The sequence below is a fragment of the Somniosus microcephalus genome, unplaced genomic scaffold (assembly GCF_052327205.1).
Source record: "Somniosus microcephalus isolate GS21.2 unplaced genomic scaffold, FLI_Smic_1.0 unresolved_chr9, whole genome shotgun sequence".
Lineage (NCBI taxonomy): Eukaryota > Metazoa > Chordata > Chondrichthyes > Squaliformes > Somniosidae > Somniosus > Somniosus microcephalus.
Genome location: NW_028225187.1, coordinates 27,047,694 through 27,057,019, shown reverse-complemented (window position 1 = coordinate 27,057,019; position 9,326 = coordinate 27,047,694).

Here is a 9,326-nt window from a genome sequence, read left to right as displayed (position 1 = left end):
GAGCGCTGCACTGTCGGAGGTGGGCAGTACTTAGGGAGTGCTGCACTGTCGGAGGGGGCAGTACTGATGGGAGCGCTGCACTGTCCGGAGGGGCAGCACTGAGGGAGCGCAGCATTGTCAGAAGGGGCAGTACTGAGGGAGCGCTGCACTGTCGGAGGGGGCAGTACTTAGGGAGTGCTGCACTGTCGGAGGGGCAGTACTGAGGGAGCGCTGCACTGTCGGAGGGGGCAGCACTGAGGGGAGCGCAGCATTGTCAGAAGGGCAGTACTGAGGGAGCGCTGCACTGTCGGAGGGGCGAGTACTGAGGGAGCGCTGCACTGTCGGAGGGGCAGTACTGTGGGAGCACGACACTGTCGGAGGGGCAGTACTGAGGGAGTGCCGCACTGTCGGGAGGGGGCAGTTCTGAGGGAGCGCTGCACTGTCAGAGGGGCAGTACTGAGGGAGCGCTGCACTGTCGGAGGAGCAGTACTGAGGGAGTGCCGCACTGTCGGAGGGGCAGTACTGAAGGAGCGCCGCACTGTCAGAGGGGCAGTACTGAGGGAGCGCTGCACTGTCGGAGGGGCAGTGCTGAGGGAGCGATGCACTGTCGGAGGGGCTGTACTGAGTGAGCGCTTGCACTGTCGGAGGAGCAGTTACTGAGGGAGCGCTACACTGTCGGAGGGGGTAGTACTGAGAGGGAGTGCTGCACTGTCGGAGGGGCAGCACTGAGGGGAGCGCAGCACTGTCGGGTAGGGGCAGTACTGAGGGAGCACAGCACTGTCGGAGGGGCAGTAGTTAGGGAGTGCTGCACTGTCGGAGGGGCAGGACTGAGGGAGCGCTGCACTGTCGGAGGGGCAGCACTGAGGGAGCGCAGCATTGTCAGAGGGGCAATATTGAGGGAGCGCCTGCACTGTCGGAGGGGGCAGTACTGAGGTAGTGCTGCACTGTCGGAGGGGCAGTACTGAGGGAGCACTACACTGTCGGAGGGGCAGTACTGAGGGAGTGCTGCACTGTCAGAGGGGCAGTACTGAGGGGAGCGCTGCACTGTCGGAGGGGCAGTACTGAGGGAGTGCCGCACTGTCGGAGGGGGCAGTACTGAAGGAGCGCCGCACTGTCGGAGGGGCAAGTACTGAAGGAGCGCCGCACTGTCAGAGGGGCAGTAACTGAAGGAGCGCTGCACTGTCGGAGGGGCAGTACTGAGGGAGCGCTGCACTGTCGGAGGGGCAGTACTGAGGGAGCGCGACACTGTCGGAGGGGCAGTACTGAGGGAGCGCTACAATGTCGGAGGGGCAGTACTGAGGGAGCGCTGCACTGTCGGAGGGGTAGTACTGAGGGAGTGCCGCACTGTCGGAGGGGCAGCACTGAGGGAACACTGCACTGTCGGAGGGGCAGTACTTAGGGAGTGCTGCACTGTCGGAGGGGCAGTACTGAGGGAGCGCTGCACTGTCGGAGGGGCAGCACTGAGGGAGCGCAGCATTGTCAGTGGGGCAGTACTGAGGGAGCGCTGCACTGTCGCAGGAGCAGTACTGAGGGAGTGCTGCACTGTCGGAGGGGCAGTACTGAGGGAGCGCTGCACTGTCGGAGGGGCATAACTGAGGGAGTGCTGCACTGTCGGAGGGGCAGTACTGAGAGAGTGCTGCACTGTCGGAGGGGCAGCACTGAGGGAGCGCAGCATTGTCAGAGGGGCAGTACTGGGGGAGCGCTGCACTGTTGGAGGGGCAGTACTGAGGGTGCGCTGCACTGTCGGAGGGGCAGTACTGAGGGAGCGCCGCACTGTCGGAGGGGCAGTACTGAGGGAGTGCTTCACTATCGTAGGGGCAGTACTGAGGTAGCGCCGCACTCTCGGAGGGGCAGTACTGAGGGAGCGCATCACTATCGTAGGGGCAGTACTGAGGGAGCGCCTCACTATCGTAGGGGCACTACTGAGGGAGCGCTACACTGTCGGAGGGGCAGTACTGAGGGAGCGCGGCACTGTCGGAGGGGCAGTGCTGAGGGAGCGCCGCACTGTCGGAGGGGCAGTGCTGAGGGAGCGCTGCACTGTCGGAGGGGCAGTGCTGAGGGAGCGCTGCACTGTCGGAGGGGCAGTACTGAGGGAGCGCCGCACTGTCGGAGGGGCCATACTGAGGGAGCGCTGCACTGTCGGAGGGGCAGTACTGAGGGAGCGCTGCACTGTCGGAGGGGCAGTACTGAGGGAGCACTACACTGTCGGAGGGGCAGTACTGAGGGAGTGCCGCACTGTCGGAGGGGCAGTACTGAGGGAGTGCTGCACTGTCAGAGGGGCAGTACTGAGGGAGCGCTGCACTGTCCGAGGGGCAGTACTGAGGGAGTGCCGCACTGTCGGAGGGGCAGTACTGAAGGAGCGCCGCACTGTCAGAGGGGCAGTACTGAGGGAGCGCTGCACTGTCGGAGGGGCAGTACTGAGGGAGCGCTGCACTGTCGGAGGGGCCGTACTGAGAGAGCGCTGCACTGTCGGAGGGGCAGTACTGAGGGAGCGCTACACTGTCGGAGGGGTAGTACTGAGGGAGTGCCGCACTGTCGGAGGGGCAGCACTGAGGGAGCGCGGCACTGTCGGAGGGGCAGTACTGAGGGAGCACTGCACTGTCGGAGGGGCAGTACTTAGGGAGTGCTCCACTGTCGGAGGGGCAGTACTGAGGGAGCGCTGCACTGTCGGAGGGGCAGCACTGAGGGAGCGCAGCATTGTCAGAGGGGCAGTACTGAGGGAGCGCTGCACTGTCGGAGGGGCAGTACTGAGGGAGTGCTGCACTGTCGGAGGGGCAGTACTGAGGGAGCACTGCACTGTCGGAGGGGCAGTACTGAGGGAGTGCCGCACTGTCGGAGGGGCAGTACTGAGGGAGTGCTGGACTGTCAGAGGGGCAGTACTGAGGGAGCGCTGCACTGTCGGAGGGGCAGTACTGAGGGAGTGCCGCACTGTCGGAGGGGCAGTACTGAAGGAGCGCCGCACTGTCGGAGGGGCAGTACTGAAGGAGCGCCGCACTGTCAGAGGGGCAGTACTGAAGCAGCGCTGCACTGTCGGAGCGGCAGTACTGAGGGAGCGCTGCCCTGTCGGAGGGGCAGTACTGAGGGAGCGCTGCACTGTCGGAGGGGCAGTACTGAGGGAGCGCTACACTGTCGTAGGGGCAGTACTGAGGGAGCGCTACAATGTCGGAGGGGCAGTACTGAGGGAGCGCTGCACTGTCGGAGGGGTAGTACTGAGGGAGTGCCGCACTGTCGGAGGGGCAGTACTGAGGGAGTGCTGCACTGTCAGAGGGGCAGTACTGAGGGAGCGCTGCACTGTCCGAGGGGCAGTACTGAGGGAGTGCCGCACTGTCGGAGGGGCAGTACTGAAGGAGCGCCGCACTGTCAGAGGGGCAGTACTGAGGGAGCGCTGCACTGTCGGAGGGGCAGTACTGAGGGAGCGCTGCACTGTCGGAGGGGCCGTACTGAGAGAGCGCTGCACTGTCGGAGGGGCAGTACTGAGGGAGCGCTACACTGTCGGAGGGGTAGTACTGAGGGAGTGCCGCACTGTCGGAGGGGCAGCACTGAGCGTGCGCGGCACTGTCGGAGGGGCAGTACTGAGGGAGCACTGCACTGTCGGAGGGGCAGTACTTAGGGAGTGCTGCACTGTCGGAGGGGCAGTACTGAGGGAGCGCTGCACTGTCGGAGGGGCAGCACTGAGGGAGCGCAGCATTGTCAGAGGGGCAGTACTGAGGGAGCGCTGCACTGTCGGAGGGGCAGTACTGAGGGAGTGCTGCACTGTCGGAGGGGCAGTACTGAGGGAGCACTACACTGTCGGAGGGGCAGTACTGAGGGAGTGCCGCACTGTCGGAGGGGCAGTACTGAGGGAGTGCTGGACTGTCAGAGGGGCAGTACTGAGGGAGCGCTGCAATGTCGGAGGGGCAGTACTGAGGGAGTGCCGCACTGTCGGAGGGGCAGTACTGAAGGAGCGCCGCACTGTCGGAGGGGCAGTACTGAAGGAGCGCCGCACTGTCAGAGGGGCAGTACTGAAGCAGCGCTGCACTGTCGGAGCGGCAGTACTGAGGGAGCGCTGCACTGTCGGAGGGGCAGTGCTGAGGGAGCGCTGCACTGTCGGAGGGGCAGTACTGAGGGAGCGCTGCACTGTCGCAGGGGCAGTACTGAGGGAGCGCTACAATGTCGGAGGGGCAGTACTGAGGGAGCGCTGCACTGTCGGAGGGGTAGTACTGAGGGAGTGCCGCACTGTCGGCGGGGCAGCACTGAGGGAGCCCGGCACTGTCGGAGGGGCAGTACTGAGGGAGCACTGCACTGTCGGAGGGGCAGTACTTAGGGAGTGCTGCACTGTCGGAGGGGCAGTACTGAGGGAGCGCTGCACTGTCGGAGGGGCAGCACGGAGGGAGCGCAGCATTGTCAGAGGGGCAATACTGAGGGAGCGCTGCACTGTTGCAGGGGCAGTACTGAGGGAGTGCTGCACTGTCGGAGGGGCAGTACTGAGGGAGCGCTGCACTGTCGGAGGGGCATTACTGAGGGAGTGCTGCACTGTCGGAGGGGCATTACTGAGGGAGCGCTGCAATGTTGGAGGGGCAGCACTGAGGGAGCACAGCATTGTCAGAGGGGCAGTACTGAGGGAGCGCTGCACTGTTGGAGGGGCAGTACTGTGGGTGCGCTGCACTGTCGGAGGGGCAGTACTGAGAGAGCGCTGCACTGTCGGAGGGGCAGTACTGAGGGAGCGCCGCACTGTCGGAGGGGCAGTACTGAGGGAGCGCCTCACTATCGTAGGGGCAGTACTGAGGGAGCGCCGCACTCTCGGAGGGGCAGTACTGAGGGAGCGCCTCACTATCGTAGGGGCAGTACTGAGGGAGCGCCTCACTATCGTAGGGGCACTACTGACGGAGCGCTGCACTGTCGGAGGGGCAGTCTTGAGGGAGCGCGGCACTGTCGGAGGGGCAGTGCTGAGGGAGCGCCGCACTGTCGGAGGGGCAGTACTGAGGGAGCGCTGCACTGTCGGAGGGGCAGTGCTGAGGGAGCGCTGCACTGTCGGAGGGGCAGTACTGAGGGAGCGCCGCACTGTCGGAGGGGCTGTACTGAGGGAGCGCTGCACTGTCGGAGGGGGAGTACTGAGGGAGTGCCGCACTGTCGGAGGGGCAGGACTGAGGGAGCGCTGCACTTTTGGAGGGGCAGTACTGAGGGAGCGCTACACTGTCAGAGGGGCAGTACTGAGGGAGCGCTACACTGTCGAAGGGGCAGTACTGAGGGAGCGCTGCACTGTCGGAGGGGAAGTACTGAGGGAGTGCCGCACTGTCGGAGGGGCAGCACTGAGGGAGCGCGGCACTGTCGGAGGGGCAGTACTGAGGGAGCGCTGCACTGTCGGAGGGGCAGTACTTCGGGAGTGCTGCACTGTCGGAGGGGCAGTACTGAGGGAGCGCTGCACTGTCGGAGGGGCAGCACTGAGGGAGCGCAGCATTGTCAGAAGGGCAGTACTGAGGGAGCGCTGCACTGTCGGAGGGGAAGTACTGAGGGAGCGCCGCACTGTCGGAGGGGCAGCACTGAGGGAGCGCGGCACTGTCGGAGGGGCAGTACTGAGGGAGCGCTGCACTGTCAGAAGGGCAGTACTTAGGGAGTGCTGCACTGTCGGAGGGGCAGTACTGAGGGAGCGCTGCACTGTCGGAGGGGCAGCACTGAGGGAGCACTACACTGTCGGAGGGGCAGTACTGAGGGAGTGCCGCACTGTCGGAGGGGCAGTACTGAGGGAGTGCTGGACTGTCAGAGGGGCAGTACTGAGGGAGCGCTGCAATGTCGGAGGGGCAGTACTGAGGGAGTGCCGCACTGTCGGAGGGGCAGTACTGAAGGAGCGCCGCACTGTCGGAGGGGCAGTACTGAAGGAGCGCCGCACTGTCAGAGGGGCAGTACTGAAGCAGCGCTGCACTGTCGGAGCGGCAGTACTGAGGGAGCGCTGCACTGTCGGAGGGGCAGTGCTGAGGGAGCGCTGCACTGTCGGAGGGGCAGTACTGAGGGAGCGCTGCACTGTCGCAGGGGCAGTACTGAGGGAGCGCTACAATGTCGGAGGGGCAGTACTGAGGGAGCGCTGCACTGTCGGAGGGGTAGTACTGAGGGAGTGCCGCACTGTCGGCGGGGCAGCACTGAGGGAGCCCGGCACTGTCGGAGGGGCAGTACTGAGGGAGCACTGCACTGTCGGAGGGGCAGTACTTAGGGAGTGCTGCACTGTCGGAGGGGCAGTACTGAGGGAGCGCTGCACTGTCGGAGGGGCAGCACGGAGGGAGCGCAGCATTGTCAGAGGGGCAATACTGAGGGAGCGCTGCACTGTTGCAGGGGCAGTACTGAGGGAGTGCTGCACTGTCGGAGGGGCAGTACTGAGGGAGCGCTGCACTGTCGGAGGGGCATTACTGAGGGAGTGCTGCACTGTCGGAGGGGCATTACTGAGGGAGCGCTGCAATGTTGGAGGGGCAGCACTGAGGGAGCACAGCATTGTCAGAGGGGCAGTACTGAGGGAGCGCTGCACTGTTGGAGGGGCAGTACTGTGGGTGCGCTGCACTGTCGGAGGGGCAGTACTGAGAGAGCGCTGCACTGTCGGAGGGGCAGTACTGAGGGAGCGCCGCACTGTCGGAGGGGCAGTACTGAGGGAGCGCCTCACTATCGTAGGGGCAGTACTGAGGGAGCGCCGCACTCTCGGAGGGGCAGTACTGAGGGAGCGCCTCACTATCGTAGGGGCAGTACTGAGGGAGCGCCTCACTATCGTAGGGGCACTACTGACGGAGCGCTGCACTGTCGGAGGGGCAGTCTTGAGGGAGCGCGGCACTGTCGGAGGGGCAGTGCTGAGGGAGCGCCGCACTGTCGGAGGGGCAGTACTGAGGGAGCGCTGCACTGTCGGAGGGGCAGTGCTGAGGGAGCGCTGCACTGTCGGAGGGGCAGTACTGAGGGAGCGCCGCACTGTCGGAGGGGCTGTACTGAGGGAGCGCTGCACTGTCGGAGGGGGAGTACTGAGGGAGTGCCGCACTGTCGGAGGGGCAGGACTGAGGGAGCGCTGCACTTTTGGAGGGGCAGTACTGAGGGAGCGCTACACTGTCAGAGGGGCAGTACTGAGGGAGCGCTACACTGTCGAAGGGGCAGTACTGAGGGAGCGCTGCACTGTCGGAGGGGAAGTACTGAGGGAGTGCCGCACTGTCGGAGGGGCAGCACTGAGGGAGCGCGGCACTGTCGGAGGGGCAGTACTGAGGGAGCGCTGCACTGTCGGAGGGGCAGTACTTCGGGAGTGCTGCACTGTCGGAGGGGCAGTACTGAGGGAGCGCTGCACTGTCGGAGGGGCAGCACTGAGGGAGCGCAGCATTGTCAGAAGGGCAGTACTGAGGGAGCGCTGCACTGTCGGAGGGGAAGTACTGAGGGAGCGCCGCACTGTCGGAGGGGCAGCACTGAGGGAGCGCGGCACTGTCGGAGGGGCAGTACTGAGGGAGCGCTGCACTGTCAGAAGGGCAGTACTTAGGGAGTGCTGCACTGTCGGAGGGGCAGTACTGAGGGAGCGCTGCACTGTCGGAGGGGCAGCACTGAGGGAGCGCAGCATTGTCAGAAGGGCAGTACTGAGGGAGCGCTGCACTGTCAGAGGGGCAGTACTGAGGGAGCGCTGCACTGTCGGAGGGGCAGTACTGAGGGAGTGCTGCACTGTCGGAGGGGCAGTACTGAGGGAGCGCTGCACTGTCGGAGGGGCAGTACTGAGGGCGTGCTGCACTGTCGGAGGGGCAGTACTGAGGGAGTGCTGCACTGTCGGAGGGGCAGCACTGAGGGAGCGCAGCATTGTCAGAGTGGCAGTACTGAGGGAGCGCTGCACTGTTGGAGGGGCAGTACTGAGGGAGCGCTGCACTGTCGGAGGGGCAGTACTGAGGGAGCGCTGCACTGTCAGAAGGGCAGTACTGAGGGAGCGCTGCACTGTCGGAGAGGCAGTACTGAGGGAGTGCTGCACTGTCGGAGGGGCAGTACTGAGGCAGCGCTGCACTGTTGGAGGGGCAGTACTGAGGGAGCGCGGCACTGTCGGAGCGGCAGTACTGAGGGAGCGCTGCACTGTCGGAGGGGCAGTAGTTAGGGAGCGCTGCACTGTCGGAGGGGCAGTACTGAGGGAGCGCTGCACTGTCGGAGGGGCAGCACTGAGGGAGCGCAGCATTGTCAGAAGGGCAGTACTGAGGGAGCGCTGCACTGTCGGAGGGGCAATACTGAGGGAGCGCTGCACTGTCGGAGGGGCAGTACTGAGGGAGTGCTGCACTGTCGGAGGGGCAGCACTGAGGGAGCGCAGCATTGTCAGGGTGGCAGTACTGAGGGAGCGCTGCACTGTCGGAGGGGCAGCACTGAGGTGTGGTAAACCACTGTCGTTCACGGTGTTCACTATTGTTGTTGTTGTCGTTCACTCTTGTTTCACTGTTATACCTGACTATGCCTCAGCTGACTCCGCCCTTGGCTACCTGGTATAAGGACAGCTGCACGGCAGCTCTCTGCCATTCGGTCGTCCACTAGAGGCATAGTCCTGATCTGTTTGTAGTTGCATTCAGTAGTTACTAAAAGCCTGTTGTTCTGAACTCTACTCAGCCTTTTATTAGAATTGATAGCGCATCAATTTTATTAACTACTGACAAAAATAAATAAATAATGAGGCTGCAGTTACTTAAGATCAAGTGCCTGGAACTCGACCCGCAAGAACCGGACTCGACTGCTAAGTTCTCGCACTGGCTGAACTGTTTTGAGTCTTTTCTGGCTGCATCCGGCGAGACCGTCGCCACCGACGCCGACAAGCTCAGGGTGCTGAATTCGAAAGTAAACCACCGAGCTTTTGCCCTTATCCGGGACGCTACAAGCTACCAGGGGGCTATTGACATTTTAAAGGAACAATATGCACGCCCGGTCAACTATGTTTACGCAAGACATCTCCTGGGGTCCCGCAAACAACAGCCCGGGGAACCCCCAGAAGCATACATACGGGCGCTGAAGGAACTCGGCCGAGCCTGCGAATGCAAGCAAGTATGAGCCACGGAACATACGGAGGAGCTCATCCGGGACGCCCTCGTTGCGGGCCTCAGGTCCACTCACACACGGCAGCGACTGCTGGAAAGTAGCGAGCTCGACCTGAAGAAGGCGATTTCACTCACCCTTTCGTTGGACGAAGCCCATCGGAACATGGAGGCCTACTCCCCGGACCACACGGCCGCCTCGTGGATGTCGCGGCCGCCGCCATCTTGGGACGTGGCGCCGCCCCGGGCCCCGGCCCCAACTGCTGCAGCGATGTCCCGCCCGAGCCAGAAATGTTATTTCTGTGGCCAAACCAAACACCCCAGGGCGCGCTGCCCGGCGAAAAACGCTGTCTGCTCTGCCTGCGG